The sequence below is a fragment of the Gopherus evgoodei genome, chromosome 4, assembly GCF_007399415.2.
Source record: "Gopherus evgoodei ecotype Sinaloan lineage chromosome 4, rGopEvg1_v1.p, whole genome shotgun sequence".
NCBI classification, from domain to species: Eukaryota; Metazoa; Chordata; order Testudines; family Testudinidae; genus Gopherus; species Gopherus evgoodei.
In genome coordinates this window covers 8912834-8931112 of record NC_044325.1, presented here as the reverse complement: position 1 = coordinate 8931112, position 18279 = coordinate 8912834, and the positions used below count along the sequence as shown (strand labels likewise).

The 18279-nt window shown below is 47.1% G+C and overlaps 1 protein-coding gene across 4 annotated transcripts in view; it reads right to left on the bottom strand.

Moving 5' to 3' along the window:
* The window catches only part of GNG2 (G protein subunit gamma 2), a 105892-nt gene that overhangs the window by 21429 nt on the left and 66184 nt on the right, over window positions 1–18279 (bottom strand). The window contains exon 1 of one of the 4 annotated variants that reach the window (XM_030562871.1): window positions 8711–8964. The exons of the other annotated variants lie outside the window; for them this stretch is intronic. The gene's annotated coding sequence lies outside the window, so the exon portion shown is untranslated. Of the gene's footprint in view, window positions 1–8710; window positions 8965–18279 lie in introns of those variants that run through there. 4 annotated transcript variants of the gene reach the window in all.

Sequence of the window (18279 nt, the reverse complement as noted above, 5' to 3'; positions counted from 1 at the left end):
GCAAGACCTCTATGTACGCTGGGTACGGCAGCATAACTCCTTCCAGGGGCATTTATGCAGCAGTGACGTACTGTCTGTCTACACACAAAGGCTGCATCACTTTGACTATAGATAAAGTAGAACAACCACCATAGCATAGACACAGTTATATTGGTATAGAGGGGCTTATTCCCATATGGGAAGCATATCAGCATACGCCACTTTCACACTTGTATAATCGCACCCATACTAGGGATTTTACTGGTATAACGCTTTTGGTAAAAAATAATCACACCCTTAACTGATAGTCACACTGGTACAAAAATTGTGTGTCCACCAGGTCGTGGGGCTGTTAACAGATAGAAGCAGCAGGCAAAGTTCTCAAGGAGTATTACAGAAATGATGGGTGGCTGGGAGTGGACATAACCAAGGACAGTTTAATACTTTGTTCCAGCACATAAGACACCAGAGTTGGTGTTTTTAAAAGGTGCTTAACTCCTTTAGACTCTAAATCCCATTGAAAGTCAATGGAAGTTGGGCATGAAGGGTATGTCTACACTGAGACAAAAGACCCATAGCATGGACGTGGCTGATAGGTGCCAATTCTGTAGGTGCTCTGGGGCTGGAGCACTCATGGAAAAAAAACAGTGGGTGCTCTACACCCACTGGCAGTCCCCCCTCATCCCCCCAGCACCTCCCAGCCACCAGTGATCAGCTGTTCAGTGGTGTGCAGGAGGTGCTGCGGGGGAAGCAGGGGCAGGAAGAGGCAGAGGAGTGGGAGGGAAGAGATGGAGTGGAGGCAGAGTCTGGGGCGGAATGGGGGTCCAGCACCCCCTGGGAACTCGGAATTTGGTGCCTCTGCTGGCTGGCCCAGGTCACCTGACTCAGGCTTGCAGGTTCAGACCCTGCCCAAGCATTTTTTTTTCAATTTCATCAATTAAAATTTTCACAGTTGCATAAAATGATAGGCTTTAATTTTTTTTACTGATTTAAATTTTAATAGTTGTGGGAAATTATTGCAGGGGAGGTGTCAGACAATAATTATTTAATAACCAGACATTAAGATTCAAAAAGTGAAAGTGTTATAACCGTTAAAACACACAATTGTCAACATCAGGTCAACATGTACAAAGTAAATATCATTAAATCAAGCTCTAAGAAGTTCTCAAGCTGCATTTTTCTTATGTTGCTTATCTGTAAATTTTGATTATTATCTATGGAAATATTTTTTTGGTGGTCTGGGTGTGTGTAAGGTGAAACCGACGTTCACCAACTTTTACTGATAAAAATCTAATCCTTCCAAGCAGAGTCATAAGTAGGTAACCAGTGTTGGAACAAACTACCAATGAAACAGAGTTATTTTTATTTTGAGTTCACATATTTTCCTTCAAGTGCTGGCAGGCAGCAAAGATTTCAGCAAGCACATCACTAAAACATCCTTCCTGTAGCCACACGAGCAAAGGCATAGAAATGGCAATGGTATTAAAATAATCAAGGTAACAATGCATTTTTATTATTTACAGTCAAGTAGCAGCAACTGGCACCAATTAGAGCCCCACTTTGCAAGGTGTTAAACAAAAGACATTCCCAGACCTGAATTATCAACGAGCAGCAATATACAAATCTATAGAACACTCCTCTATCTTTCTACCTTTGAAAATACCTTCACAAGCAGAAGATATCTGATTTTAGGAGGTTCTTAATCTAGCAGGAAAAAGTCTAATGGTTAGAAGTTGAAGTTAGAACATTTCTAACGGGAAATAAAAACATATGTTTCAAATGGCGAAGCAAAATAAAAGGTGCATTTGGAGTCTTTAAATCCAGATGGGATGAATATGTTCCAAGCTACAGACATGCTCCAATTCAACCACAAGTTATTGGGCTTGATATGGTTCCTTTACGTCATGGTAAAGAATAAATCATTCCTTCCCCTATGGCGATTGCTGGGTGAAATTCTGTAACCAGGGTTATTGCAGGAGGTCAGGCTAGATGATCAGCGTCGTCCCTTCTGGCTAAAAATATCTATGAATCTATATGGCCCTGAGAGGCAGAGTGGAAAAATTCTGAGGAAATTAAGGAGTTCTGAGAGCTCTCTCGTATGGCAGAAAAGAATACACAGAACACGGCTCCAGGAGGAGACTCATGCCAGTATGAAATATACAAACAAATCAGGTCAGAGGAATCAACACTATAAAGACCTGAAAAAGAACGAAAGAAAACAAGGCATACAGATAGAACAAAAACCCAACAATAAATTCTAATGTAGTTATATGGTGTCATAGGTGTGCGTGGGACTTTGGAGATGAAATAGAAAGAAAAGGCATCTGAGGTGGAGAGTTTACAATTTCCATGGTGCAAATGTCACGATTTTATTTTCCTAAAGCCCCAGCTCCCGGAGTCGGATGAATGTGAGAGAAAAAGCTTGTGTGACCTGAATCCTCCTGAAGGCAAAAAGAACCCATCATTTATTCAATTTTTAAAATCCCACAATTTCTCAGCCAGTCTCATGATTCTGGGGCAGGCCTAACACATGATTTTTTAAACACTTAAGATGGGCAACGGTCCAATCTCAAGTTAGACCAAAGACAGAAAACAAACTGATGACACACACAGGAAAGTAAAAACCTTAGAATCGAAAGACACAGTTAAGCCCTTGGAGACATACAGACCCAGAGTGACGGAGACAGCTGGTTACAGCTTGAATTTCAGTTACACTCAAACTACCTTGGGCCTCAGATTAAATCATCAGAAGTGCTTAAGTGATTTAGGAGCCTGCATCCCATTTTCAAAATAGATTTAGGCCCCTACGTCTCATTGACGAATGGGATTTATGCTCCTCCACACCTGTGTCTGCACACCAAAGTTTCACTAGTTTAAACTTAATTTGCTTAGTTTCACATTCTTATTTCAGTTTAGCTTAAACTGGTTCCCAACTGCCATAAGCTAAATACATATAAATCAGGTTTATATCAATGTAAAGGCATGTGTGCCTTTTGGCGGAGTGTTGAGTGCATACCCATGTAGGGGTATAAATAGCAGTAGAGAGGGTGAGGCGTGGTTTTACTCACCCAAGCCGCGCCGCACCAGCTACAGTGCTACAAGGAGCAGTTGTAGCGTCTCACTTCCTCTTGGCTACCAGAACCATTTCCCTTCTTGGGAAAACACTCCCCCAGCGAGGAAAGGCTCTGGCAGGAGAAGGCAGCTTTCCCCATTGCTTCCCCTGCCAGAGCCTTTCACTGACACGTGTAGCTACACAATGCAGTTTGGTTGGATGCGGCGGGCTTTTCACTGCAGTGTGTAGCTACATGTACCTTACATGTCGCCACTACTGGTGTGTAATGTGGACATAAGCCAAGAGTGTCCACACTGCCTTTTGCACCAGTTTGACTAAATCGATGTTAACTCGCACCTTTAGTTAAACGAGTGCAACTTTACATCTAGACAAGTCGCTAGGCTCACACCTACCTACTCAGCTCCTCCAGATTTGGCCCAGGGAACCACATGCAAATGGTCTCAAGACGAGCATAGCAGGAAAAGCCACAAACGAAATGGGAAAGTTAAGGGTAACATACAGCGGGGAGTGGAGAGAAAGAGCAGCTAAGGCACTAGCTTGGGACTTGGGAGATCAGAGCTCAATTCCCAGTCTCTCCCCAAACACTGTGTGTCCCCTTGGGCAAGCCACTTAGTCTCTCTGTGTCTCAGCTCCCATCTGTAGGTGTGCTACTTCCAGGGGCTTTTGTGAGTAGAAATACAGTAAAAGACTGAGAGGTTACTATGGAAACAGGCCATATAAGTATGGTAGATAGACTTGGGCTGGCTATTGAATAACTACAAACACCACCACCAGTAGGCTAGTGGAAGTTTGGGTGGCTAAAAGAATTAACAATGCAGATAATACAATAATGTTTGTAGAATCTTTGTTTGTCTTCTCCAAACGCAAGGTTATAAAAATAAAGACACGGACCCAGCGGAGCTGTCAGCTGTGATTGCACTCGGATGGAGCAGGGCTGACACATCTGCCTGCAGTCTGACTCTCAACGACATCTGAACTCACAGATGAGAGCAGAGCTTTCAGAATAGTGCAGTGCAGCCACAATGCACAAACAGCACCTGCGGGGGTTTGCTCCAAGTTTGGGGTCAGCAGAGACATCTTAACGGGCAGGCCACTGTCACCACCCTGACAACAAACCTTTCCAGCTGTTCAGGAGAGTTCTACAAACCCCTTTATTCTGATTTCTAAATGACCCCTTCAGGGCCGGCTTTAGGTCGACTCGACCGATTCCGGGGAATCGGGCCCCGCGCCTTAGGAACCTTTTTAATTTTTTTTTTTTTTAAACTTACCCCGGTCCCCGGCTGCGGTCTGCTCCGGGGTCTTCCATGGCCCCGCTCTCCCAGCTAGAGCTCTGGCCGGGGCTCCAGCCGGGGAGAGTGGGGCGGCGGGGCTTGCCGCGCTCCGGCCGGGGCTCCAGCCAGGGAGAGCGGGGCAGCGGGGCTTGCCGCGCTCCGGCCGGGGCTCCAGCCAGGGAGAGCGGGGCAGCGGGGCTTGCCGCGCTCCGGCCGGGGCTCCGGCTGGGGAGAGCGGGGCAGCGGGGCTTGCCGCGCTCCGGCCGGGAGAGCAAGGCCGCGGGGCTTGCCACGCTCCAGCCGGAGTGCGGCAAGCCCCACGAGCCCGGCTGGAGCTCCGGCCAGAGCGCGGCAAGCCCCACGAGCCCGGCTGGAGCTCCGGCCAGAGCGCGGCAAGCCCCACGAGCCCGGCTGGAGCTCCGGCCAGAGCGCGGCAAGCCCCACGAGCCTGGCTGGAGCTCCGGCCAGAGCGCGGCAAGCCCCACGAGCCCGGCTGGAGCCCTGGGGCAGTGAGGGGCTCCGGGGGCTATTTAAAGGGTCCGGGGCTCCAGCTGCCTTTGCCACCCCGGTCCTTTAAATAACCGCCGGAGCCCCGCCTCCCCCATGCATTCCCCAGCGCTTCCGTGGCTATTTAAAAGGTCCAGGGCGGGGTAGAAGGCGGTTTGGGGGCTACTTAAAGGGCTGGGGTTCCAGCTACCTCTGCTACACCCCCTGACCTGCCCACACCAGTCCAGCCCCCCCTGCCTGCAGCCAGCTCTGCACCCCGTGCCCACAGCCAGCCCCTGCTAAACCCCCCGTGTTCTGTCTCCAGCCAACCCCTGCCACACACCCCTGCAGCCCTGCCCAAAGCCAGCCAGCCCCACACACGCTGCTGCCCGCACCAGCCCTGCACACCCTGTCCAGCCCGCACCCTCTGCCCTGTCTCCAGTCAACCCCTGCTGCACCCCACTGCCTGAAGCCAGCCAGTTCCACACTCCGCTGTCTCCAGCCCTGCAAACCCCTGCTGCACCCCCCTGCGGCCCTGCCTGAAGCCAGCCCACCCCACACCCCCTGTCTCCAACCAGCCCCACACCCCTTGCCCTGCCTGCAGCCAGACCCTACCTCCAGTCAGCCCCTGCCCTGCTTCTAGCCAGCCCCATGTCCACTGCTGCCCTGCAGTTTCCAGGGCAGTAGCCCTGCACACCTGCTTCAATGAGGGGGGCAGGAAGCAGCGGGGACCAACACATGTGCACACCTGCAGGGAGTGGACCCACACATGTGAAATGGTGGTCATTAATAGCCAATCAACAGCATATATGATGCAATGTACATAATATACAATTTTATTATTCATATAGTTATGGAAAGTAAATAATACATGAAAGAAATGAAAGGCTTTTTTTCCCACTTTTTTTTAAAGTCATCCCTGCCAAGGCCCCGTGGAAAATGTTCGAATTGGGCCCCACGCTTCCTAAAGCCGGCCCTGGACCCCTTTACTAAATGTATGCTGAAAAGAAAACCACTCCAGAGACAAAATATCATACACCTCTACCCCTGATATAACCCGGTCCTTGGGAGACAAAAAAATCTCACTGCGTTATAAGTGAGACCGCATTATATCAAACTTGCTTTGCCCACGCCTGTTCCTTGTTCCCTGACTGCCCCCTCCAGAGAGCCCCCATCCCTAATCACCCCCAGGACCGCACCCCCTACCCAACCCCCGTCCTGACTGCTCCGACCCCCTATCCACCCCTGTCATAACCTATTCCCAGATTAGGACCTTAGTGTCCAAAATATGGGGGTTAGCAGCTTGGACCTGGTAAAGCTGCCACCACCCAAAAAATTAGAGTGTTTTGGGGCACTCTGGTCCCCCCAAAAACCTTCCCTGGGGACCCCAAGACCCAAATCCCTTGAGTCTCACAACAAAGGGAAATAAACCTTTTCCCTTCCCCCCCTCCAGGTGTTCCTGGAGAGATACACAGAAGCAAGCTCCGTGAATCTAAACAGAGGGATTCCACCCTCTCTATTTCCAGTCCTGGAAACACAAGCACTTCCCTCTTCACCCAGAGGGAATGCAAAGTCAGGCTAGTAAATCTAACACACACAGATTTCCCCCTGACTTCTTCCTCCCACCAATTCCCTGGTGAGCACAGACTCAATTCCCTGGAGTTCCCCACTAAAGAAACACTCCAACAGGTCTTAAAAAGAAAGCTTTATATGAAAAGAAAAAAAAATACATAAAAATGGTCTCTCTGTATTAAGGTGACAAATACAGGGTCAATTGCTTAAAAGAAATATGAATAAACAGCCTTATTCAAAAAGAATACAATTCAAATCACTCCACCAACTACACCATGTAAATACAAAAGAAAAAAACAAAACCCCCTATTGTTTTATGAACTCTGTACTCACAACTTGGAAACAGATGATTAGAAAGCAGGAAACAGAAATCCTCTCATAGCCGAGAGAGAGACAGGCAAAAGACCAGAACAAAGAACTCACACACACAAACTTCCCTCCACCCAGATTTGAAAAAGTCTTGTTTCCTGATTGGTCCTCTGGTCAGGTGTTTCAGGTTACTTCTTTCCAGGTGAAAGACATTAACCCTTAGCTATCTGTTTATAACAACCCCACCACCCCCTGACGGGCACTCACTGGCAGCGGCAGGAAGCAGAGGTTGGGGAAAGGATGCCCCCCCCCCCGCACTCACGTGTGGCGGGAAGCAGAGCGGCGCGGCCCCAGCCTACTCCACTTTCCTTGCCCCAGTCCCAGCCATGTTGCTGGGGGGTGGCTGGGGAAAGGTCCCGCATTCACCTGCCCGGCAGGAAGTGGAGCACCACGGCTGGGAGCTGGTGGAGTGGAGCTGGCTGAGGTCGTGTCGCTCCGCTTCCAGCCGCTGGTGAGTGTGGGGAGGTTGGGGAAAGGACGCCCCCCATACTCACCTGCAGCGGGAAGCGGAGCGCTGCGGCTGGGAGCTGGAGGAGTGGAGCGGGCTGGGGCCGGGCTGCTCCACTTCCGCAGCTGCTGGTGAGTGCGGGGAGGATCCCTTCCCCCAAACTCCCTCCCCCGAGCGACACAGCTGGGGCCGGGATGAGGGAAGCAGAGCAGGCTGCTCCTGGCCCCCTGCTAATCCCCTGGGCCACTCTGGGACTGCGGGGCCCCCAAAAGTGCCCTCCTACAGCTCCTGCCCCCCAGACTCTGGGGAGGCGGAGCCCCTGACCGCCCCCAAGGCCCTCTGCCCCTTATCGAACCCCTCAGCCCCCCAGCCTGGCCCAGCACCCTTAACACACTGCTCAGAGCAGCGTGTCAGAGCTTTACTGCCTTGTACATGAACCCACCTTATATTGGGTTGTGTTATATCGGGGTAGAGGTGTATATAGTAAATAATACCATCCCTTCCCTTTCCAAATATCTCCCATGATATTTCCATCCCTTCCCTTTCCATATATCTCCCATGGGGAGTAAACTGGGTTAGAAGATAACACATGCAGAATAGGTCGGGTGTAACTATTTGTTCTCAGCATTTTTAAGAATCTCATTCTGCAAAATACTTAAGCACATGTGCAACTTTTTAAGCATGTGCATCATCCCACTGACATTCACACGGGCAGCAGTGAAGGGTGCTGCTAAATCATTACCCAAAATGTTTAGAAGCCTGAGCCAATTCTTCTTTATTTTTTGGAAAGGCAGGATGGAGCTTGAGAGAGGCGGGTGTGAAAGCACATAGATGGGATACCTCAGCCCCAAGTGTTAATTTCATCCACTTGGTATTAAATGAGTGGGGCCCAGGGCCCCTTTGAATTTAGGGCAATACAGATCCACAGCCAGACTTCATGGTTTAGCTCCATTTCTGCTCTGTATGTGCCATATTTCTGATGTGGTACGTATAGATTACAAACAGCTGCACTGTGTACAGTGGGAAACCAATCATTTGAGTGATATATCAGATAGGATGCTGCACATTTTAACATGATGCAATAGTTGCAGATGGCTTCTCTCACGGATACATATGCGTAACTCCTAGTGCGGAACATGTACTGGGGGAGACTCGACCTCCCCGCAGTGGTGGTGTTTAGGACATTGACACATTTGTGAAATCAACTGAACTAAGCCAAGCCTGATTCTAGTCTCCATTTTGTTTGATGGGCTGGACAGAGAATAAAAATAACCAGAATTTCTTAATCTCACCCTCCCTTAGTGCCTTTTCCCTGTGGTCTAAGCTCTGGGAGCAAAGGAACGCCCCCCCCCCCAACATCCTCTCCACCCCAAAACACAAGGTCCTTGTGACAATTTCATCGAGGACACCATTGATTTAGGGGAGGAAAAGAAGCCACCCTGATCCTTTCTTAATGGAAAATGAAAATAACTGAAGGGACTTGTTTAAACCGAATCAAATGTTAAAACTTACCCAGAGGCAAACCAGTAAGTGAAGTGCTGACATACCACTTCATTCTGCGAGAAACGAATAGTAGAAAGAATTAAGCCTCCTGCCCCAGAGGTTCCCAAATGGGAATGATGGCTCTTGTATTTAAATCAAAAGCTACAAGTACTTCTGAAAGTTAGCTGGTTGCAAAAAGGAAAAGAAAAGAAAAGGCAAATGAATATGAGACTCATGAATGTTATCTGCCTGCTGGAAGCTTTCCGTTGTTACTTGGTGCTCTCTAAGCAGTTACTCTGTGTGCTACAGTGGAGTACATCAGTGATTATCTCAAGGGAACAGGTCTTGAGTAAAGCAGTATCTAGCTCTCTGGTGACAGAAAACTCCCACTAAGGGATATCTGCAGGGCTTACAGGACTAAGATTAAACCTCTCCTCTGGGTTTTCGGTTTGCTATTAAGTACTTCCATTCCTCTGTCAGACTGCTCCATTCTTGTGTGAAATAAACAAGGATTCCGATTTGAGGATGTTGGTGTCACTAAGCATAACCCTACGTAACTCGGGAGGGTGGAAGGCCACAAGAGTATGGAGCCTTCCTGGTTTTAGGCCTCAGCAGACAAGAGTCCCTCCATGTTTGAACTTTAATCGACCTAAAAGGCCAGGTGTAACAGCCGTTATCAGTTGCAACAGTTCTAACTGGTCTAAAGCAGAAATAATAAGGCCTGTGCACCTTTAGCAGAAGGACAAGATAACTTGCAGAAGGAAAACTTACTAACGAGCTGCTGCGGCCAAGATTACTTAATGCACCTGCGCTTATGGAATTGCTACAGGGGGAGGAAGGAGGAGGAGGGAGGGGAAACGGGGGATTGCTAGTCAGTGAGAAAAGTTCTCATGGATATAAAGGAACAGACTGCTTGTTTTAGGTGTGCTTGATTTGAGTCAATCTCCCTGCACCGCTTTGAGATCTCAAATAAACTTGGTTTGCTTCTCCACTCTGGTGTGTTTATTGGCGCGGCACACCAGGCGACGGACCCCCCCGCTGTTGCTTGGCCTCAGGCAGTTATCTGCCGGCAACAGTTCTTGGCGCCCAACGTGGGGCATTGAGGCTAAAATTAGCCTTGCCTGGATCCCTTCTGGCGGTCGACGGATTGCGGCGATGACCGACGCCCAGCGCGCACCGGTGACTTCACTGGGGGCCTCGGCGGAGACGCAGTTCGACTGACCCCAGAGGGCACAAGGGTGCAACGCGCTCGAGTAGTGGAGAAGCAGTTGAGGGCGACGGTGAGGAACCGGTCCCTTGGATAAGGTAGGAACAGTCCAGTGGTCTGGATTTTTGCCTGTTATGACCTGGGGACGCCCAGTATCACCCTAGGATATGGGGCAGGGACAGAGTACAGGCAGGGCATGGTGTACACCCTTAGAATGCATTCTAGCGAATTGGGAAGTGCTTGGATCAGATCCACTAACTAAAAGCAAACTAAAAAGTTCTGTATAGTAGACTGGCCTCAATATCAACTAGAGGACCAGAAAGGTGGCCACCGGAAGGATCACTTAATTATAACACGATCCTCCAATTACTCCTGTTTTGTCAGCAAATGGGTAGCTTCTGAAGCTGTTTGTATGGAGAGCTCTTGTAAAAATACCCCACTGTAGCTCCTGTTCCTCCTTCTGTCTGGCAGAGTGCAAGGATCCAAAAACAGGTTAGGGATAGTGCAGGGACAAAGGAGGGATCTGTCTAGAAAGGGGAGACCCTATGTCCTAGTGCACTCTCTCCCTGTTGTAGCTAAAAAGCAAGATCAGATGCAGAATGGTACTGGGGGCCAGTGTGAATGACTGTTACCGGAAGACGCCCAGAGTACCCTGTGAAGCAAAAGCTCGTGACCAGGACTACTCTAACGCAAGCCCGGTAACTAGTGGATCTTTAGGAGGTCCGACCCATGGTGGGCTGACTTGGCCTGGCATCGTCCGGTGAGGAAGCTGCCTGGGTCTAGGAGTGTGTGTACCCATCTTCCCTTCCCCTTTCCTTTCCGTGTGGGCTACTGACAGTCTGATCATCTCACTGGATGCAATCAGAGTAAGCGGCGCCGTCTCCGAGAGACTAGCCGACGCTCTTTGCTGAAGGCAGGTGTAGGAGGGTCGTGGCCATCCTCGTTAGCCTGTCCTGTGTGAGTACCCTGTAGGGAAAAATCCTTAGTTTATGAGCCGCTAGCGTGGACAGGGCACCCTCCCTGTGTGTGTAAGTGGAAAATGGGTGGGGGGGGGCAGTCTAAACATTCCACCTCACCCCCTAGGGTACCCCAGCATATTACATGTACGTACATTATGGTTCAACAACCTGCAGGTATTTAGAGAAATGGAATATTTACACGCGTGAAAATCCATCTAAACAATGCCCACTAGAAGGTACTTCAATCTAGATAAGATCATACATCTAAGAGGAGCGTTTAATCACCAAAAAGCCCTGACACAGGGTGAGCAAATTTGTCTATTGAGGAAAGGAACGGGTTAATTTAAAAATCATCTTGGCCCAGGGATGGAAGGGGAGGATTGCTCTGTGTTCAAGGTCAAGAATCAAAGCAGACTATGCTAAGTACAAAGAAAAACTGCTTTCGGCCCCAGCTGGCTGTGAAGGAAAAAATATAGACAGAGGCGAACCAAAGGCAATACAAGTTACAGAACTAAGATTACATTTGCAAAGCTTAACTGTCCAGTAAGATCCAACAGTGTGCCTTTGTGACCCCGGAGCCAGTGTGGCTTGGTGACACTGAAGAAGCCAGAGGCAGCCGACCTGGACTGGAATCTCTGAAAGAGACGCTGCAGAAGATTCCAGGGTGCAAGAGAACAGCCCTCCAAAGAGCGGAAGCATGTTAGAAATTCTGGACAAGCTGTATACAGGATAATCTCCAGTCCACCTCTCCCCCCTTCTCTGAACATTATACACAGAAGTGGCCAGTCTGGATGTACGTGTGTGGGTATGAAAGGGGCTTGGGGCATTAATGTTTTCCTGAGTGATGAGGGAGCGTTCCCAACACTCTCCGTTGTTGTTTTATTATTTTATTAATGGAGCTTTAAAATACAGTTATATGGTGTGTTTTCTTTATCTTCCCCCAACGATCCTGTAGTGTCAGCCTGATCACCTGACACGAGGGATAGATTGGTAACAGAAATTTGTCACAGTTTGGTGAGCAATTAAGAAGGGGGGCGCCCTGCAGAATTTACACCATCTATTTGTTTTACCCTTGTTATTTTGTGTTTGCTTTGCTTGGTACTGTTGGTGTTATATGTTGAGAACTGCATGAGTAAAAGTGAGTCCTAATAGGATAAGAAAACGCTATCTGGTTCTGGTTCTGTTCTGTTTAACCGGTTACTGTTGTTTTCCTGCTCTGTTCATTTGGGCGTTAGGAGTGTGGGCAGAACTGAACCTCTTGTTCGTAATTCCTCGGAGTGGAAGCCATGTGTGCGAGAAAGTTCTGAGGTTGAATGGAGATCCTTCTGTCCCGTCCCCTGTAGCGGTCAGTGTATAGAAGTGGGAAAGTCTGGCTTAGACTGTAATTCCCTCTGCTCTCTGTGTAATTCTCTTTTCTGTTTAAGTGTCAAACAGATGAATGAGTCTCTAGGTAAACCCTCTAAGAATAGTCCTTTAAATTATATGTTAAGTAAATGGCCTTTGCCCAATGGGCCATGTGTTTTTGTCCAGGTGGCAAGCCTCATGAAGGAGGACTCGGGTAGTCTTGTGAGTAAGAATGTTTAAAGGAAGAGACCAGGAGGGGTAGGGGCTAGTTGAGAAGCCCACCCTCCTAACTAAACTGGTAGTGGAACAAGTTGGTGCCCATGGAAGGGACGGTTCAGCAAGAAAAGCAGGATCGGGCCCAGGCAGGCAGGCAACAGAGAGAGAGAGAGATTGGAAAGCAGGTTGGAAAACTTTAAGGGTGTAGTGTAAGGAAGGAGTCAGTAAGTGTAAGCATGGAGATTTCAAATACCCAGGACTTACTTGGAATGGTGATTTAAGTTGGTAAAAGTGGCTGTTGGGAGACAAGCAAGTGATTTAAGGGAGAGTGAGAAGTTAACTCTGTAGTTGCTGAACGAAACAGCAGTTGAACTTTGTAAAAATGCTAAAGAAAAAAAAGTTTTTGGTGTCTGTGAAATGTTTGTAAATAAATTCAGGCAAAGAAGTTATTGGATTGCAATCATTTGGTGTGGCTATGAACAATTTAGTTGAATTAGCTGAAGAATGTATACAGTGTTATGTAATTGAAAACCTGGGCTGCCTATGAAACAAATACAAGAAACTATGGGGTAATTCCTCTGTTTTGCCTGAAGCCAACAAGAGTATTTGTATATTTCAAGCGATGATTGTCTGCCTAGAAGGGTAGACCTCTGTTTTTTTTGTCTTTCAGATAATCAGAGAAAACTGATGCCAGCTGAACAGCATTCAACGTATCATGCATTTACTGGCACAACAGGAATTATGTTTTGTGTTCTATGTCCTGTCTTGTGGTGTTTGTCTCGTGGCCAAAATTGTTGTGTTTAATATTTTCATAGGATAGTCTAGTTAAAATCAAATAGAAGGGTTAAATTAAAATGCAGATATTTGTTTTGTTCAACTTGGAATACAAAGTGTTTAGATAAATCAGGAGAATGTAATATACTAAAGTCTAATGCATTTCCTTAAGTAAGGAAAAGAAACTTTATTGGTCAAACTGTTAATTGCAAAATTGTTGTTAAAATTTGCATACCAACAGTCTTTGAAAGCAAAGACATGAAAAGTTAACCCACTCCCCATATTATACATGGGATCTTTCTGGCTACCTCAGATTTCTAGCCAGAGGGCTGGGGATGGTGAAAGGCTATTGGACTAGAGGTTGTATTGAGTGAACTCCTCAAAGTGGGTGTGCTTGTCCTGGCTTGTTGCTCCAAAGCTCTGTAATAAGGTTATTTTAGTAAAAGGGTGTGTGTGGCATATATTAAATAATAAGACTAATGTACTGTATAATGACAATGTTTATGTCTTCATTGTTGGGAAGAAGGTGTATAAGTAAAAAGTGGAAGTTTCCTTTGCAGGTTAAAAGAAGGGAAGAAAGACAAAGAACAGAATGAATTAACTGAAAAAAAATAAAATAAAATAAAATAGCAAGTTCAGCCTATAGATAAGACACTGACTCCATTCAAGGACACTGCTCACAGTTAAGACTTGGCTAACAACCAGGAAAAGGAGGGCTTGAATTTGCCCACACAGCTATGAGATTTGCAAAACATTGCCAGGCACTAATAAAATGTGTTAAGTTTCTTTTCTCACAGGTAAAGAAGGGCTACCCAAAGACCCTAGCAGCCCTGCCACTCCTTGGAACCAGGAGACAGGATTGATGTAAAGGTCCACCAATGAAAGACTGCTCTGGCTACACCCTGGAAAGGCCCTTATTAAGTCCTGCTACCTACCAACACCACTGTGAAGTGCCAAAGACTGACTGCTTGGACCCAAGATTCTCACTGCAAAAAGACCCCTCCACATCGGGAGAATTCTCCTACTGATGATTAGCCTATTTCACCTTCTAGCTCCACTGTGCCTTCTGGACAGTAGGGAAAAAGTACAAGGATGCTGCACCACGACTGTTTCGGGAAAGAAGAAGGAACACTCAGAAATTGGCAAAGTCCAGGAATTCCTGACTAGAAAGGACATTAAGAACTGTCCCTGGTGAAGAAACAAAGAATTATACACTGGCAGGAGGACATTTATGGGACTCATGCTTGAAAATGTGGTATTGATTGGAGCTTGGGGTTTATTCTACAGGCTGCGCCCTGTGTCCTAGAGAGTGACTAATAATGTAACCCCCCTCCTATGCTATTAATGTCGATGCCTTTTGAAAGTACCTGAGAATAGTTAAATAACAGGTGTATTATAGTACTACACCAAGGAAAGATGGTATTGAATATCACTGAGGCTGGGAAGGCATTGCAGTGGGATCTAGTATGTTTAGGAATTCGGGATTTCCTGAATTACCAGCTGATGGCCATTTGGAGTGATCTTAAGTACCAGACTTGGCCCACTGCCCTTACAGACGCATCAGGAGTACCATCTGATCTGTGATCATGGAGACATACTTGGACACTTCCTGGGTGGAAGTGTGGCTTCCCAGGGCTGGGTGTGCACCCTTATGGGGATGAATGCTGTACTTATGTCCCAGAAAGCGCACAGGATATTAACAAGCACATCCTGTCAGCCAAACAGGCTTTTGAACAGTGGAAGGCCCAGGAAAGGAAACCCACTATTTCTAATTCCCTCTGGGGCTGATTACTCAACCTGGGAGAAATAGGGGAAGGCATTGTTCACCTCCTGCTCACTGGTGTGGTGTTGTGTATTGTTACTCTTCTCTTGCTTGCTTGCTGTAAAGCACTTCAGCTCCCTGGAGATTAATCACATGTTATCCTTTAAATGTGAGAACACTCAGCCAAAAGTTTGTTGAGTATTCTCAAAGGAGGGAGTTGTTGGTGTCACTAAGCATAACCCTACGTAACTCGGGAGGGTGGAAGGCCACAAGAGTATGGAGCCTTCCTGGTTTTAGGCCTCAGCAGACAAGAGTCCCTCCATGTTTGAACTTTAATCGACCTAAAAGGCCAGGTGTAACAGCCGTTATCAGTTGCAACAGTTCTAACTGGTCTAAAGCAGAAATAATGAAGCTTGTGCACCTTTAGCAGAAGGACAAGATAACTTGCAGAAGGAAAACTTACTAACGAGCTGCTGCGGCCAAGATTACTTAATGCACCTGCGCTTATGGAATTGCTACAGGGGGAGGAAGGAGGAGGAGGGAGGGGAAACGGGGGATTGCTAGTCAGTGAGAAAAGTTCTCATGGATATAAAGGAACAGACTGCTTGTTTTAGGTGTGCTTGATTTGAGTCAATCTCCCTGCACCGCTTTGAGATCTCAAATAAACTTGGTTTGCTTCTCCACTCTGGTGTGTTTATTGGCGTGGCACACCAGGCAACGGACCCCCCCGCTGTTGCTTGGCCTCAGGCAGTTATCTGCCGGCAACAAGGACATACAGGTAAGAAACCCAGCTCCCGGGTTTGTTGGTGGGTCATGCAACAGAGAAGGCAGATTGTCAGAGTGTTGCAACCTTTGCTCTGGGAACTTGGGAGACATTTCAGGATCAGGATGGGCTTGGGTTTCTTTTCATTATTTTTGAGGCTTATTAAATTGCAGTAAGCTTAGCAACACCCCTTTAAAAAAGGAGAAATGTCTGGTTTTAGGTCTGGTACATGCCTGATACAGACGTACAGAGGACGGTGAGACTCGCAAACTCACTTTCTCAGAATGCGCTGTCTCACTTCTTAATGAGAAACATGGGTGCTCACCCAGGCATGATCAGTGAGATTGGAGGGAACTTTACAGCTCCCAAAATACTCTAGCACCTTGCAGAACTGAGTTCCTCTGCAGTCACAGAACGGGCTTAACTTGTTCGGCCCTCATTGGGAACCACATATGCCCAGTGACAGCAGACCACCCCCCCTCGGTATTCAAGCAGAATTTTCTTTTTCATAACAACCAAAAACAGTCCTCAGAAAGTCCCCAGAGTCAGTATTTGCTCTTAAGAGGAGAATTTTTTGGAGTATCAAACACACACTTGGATATGAATTACTGCCATCCCCCTGCAGAATTACAAAAAAGGCAGGAAACAGACAAGAACTTTAGAATAGACACCAGTGTTCTCACCGGCACTGAAAACACCCCTAGGCTGTCCACACTGCAAAGCTGAGTACTCAGCCTCAAAACGCAGCGGGGCATGTACAAACGGCTCCAGGATTGCCCTCCTGGCTGATATTATCCTCAGAACACTTGATAACACCACAGCCTTATAACTGGAGCATGCTTTTTAAAAAAGTTAGCCACTGTTTAGAACTTAAAGGGGCCCCTAAAACTTTGCCCAGCTGAAGGCCACGCTAACAGCTAGCCAAGATCGCGTGTGTGAGAGATGCTCCTTTTTTGTTGGCCTAAGAGTAAGCATCTCCTTCCTCACTGGCTGCACAATGCAGGATTTTGGCAAGTCATTAAACAATAGGGAAGGTCCCATGGATTAAGTCCAAAAAAGTGCATTGAACGTTTTCCTAACCCAGAGATAGCTGACATGCTCATTTCCTGCTCTGTGCCCTTCTACAACTTTAATAAAAGCCCACACGCATGAGACTGGGTTTAGCTTTGCGCATTGACAAAAAAACGCCCTCTCAATCTATGAGGCTTTTCCTGCAGCTCAAGGGCACAAGTGGGGCACTTTGGGGAAGGAACACGATCTAGCTGTTCGATCATGGAACTGGGAGCCAGGCCTCTTGAATCTGATTCTCAACTCTCCTGCTGGCTCACTGCATAACCTGGGCCAAGGCACTTAGGCTCCGGTCCCGCAATGAGTGTCACATGAGCAGCCTGCTGCCCATTGTGGGCTCTGTCGGTGCCCGCCCAGAGCTCATCGCCGGATTGAGACTTTCTGTCTAAACTGTCAAAAAAGTAGCAACTCATTTTGGGTGCCTCTCTCCTATTCTATAGACATTTTTATACCATGCCCATGCTCACTGTATCTGAGCACCTGACTGAAGTCACTCATGTCTATGTGATAGAGACAATGATGGAAAGCCACAGATCCAGACAGACGGATGGCAGGAGAGGAAACTTTTCCCCCGCAGGATTTATCACCTTTTTTAAGCTTGTGCCTTAGATTAGGTCAAGACTAAAGCCCATGGAAACTTTTCCATCAAATATATTTTTGGCAAAAGGCAGCTTTTCAACAGTAATGGAAATTTCCTGTGGAGATTTTCATTTTGGTCAAAATTTTCTGGTTTTTCAGTGAAAGAATGAAAAATGTTCAGTTTTGAGTTCTCTCGCTCTTCTTCTCTCAGGATGGAAACAGCTGAAAACAGATTTCTGTTCTTTCGTTTTGTTTTCATTTAGGCAAAAAAGCAAAACTTCACGCTAAGCAATTTTTTTTGTTTCATTTGAAACATTTGCAGAAAATATACATGACCAACTCCAGTCCTGACCCTTTTCCACACGGCTCTTTTTTTATGGCCTTTGTGCTGCTAAGGTAGTTCAGAAGACTCACAACTGAAGTTGCAGCCACCCTAGATTCTGAGGATATTACAGAGCAAATGCAATGCCAGGGGATCAGGTTTGCATGATGTCCTGATTTAAAAATAAATCAATCAATTTTCTATATCCAACTGTTTTAAGAAATTAAAGCCCACAATTCCATTAGCCATGACAGGAACACTTATGCAAATAACCGTCTGAATACTAAAAGTATTGGAAGGTCAATGGTGCGTTCAGCACCTCACACACAGTCAGTCCCCTGACTGGGGACTCTAAGCACTCCTTCAGTACAAAGCCACAACAGCATCTGAACGATCTCCAGATTTTCCAGATGCAAAATTACACACTGAAATAAACACAGCGCTCTGGAATTTCTCTGTCATTTTTACAGTCCTTGAGCAGCGTGTCTGCTGATGTAGAACTGTGCTAAGCAGAGTGGATGTAACGTGTTGAGCTTGCAAATCTAGGCGTGCGCCTGTTTCTGATGAAGTAGTCATTCTCCTCGCCCTGCTGGCTCCATTTTCAT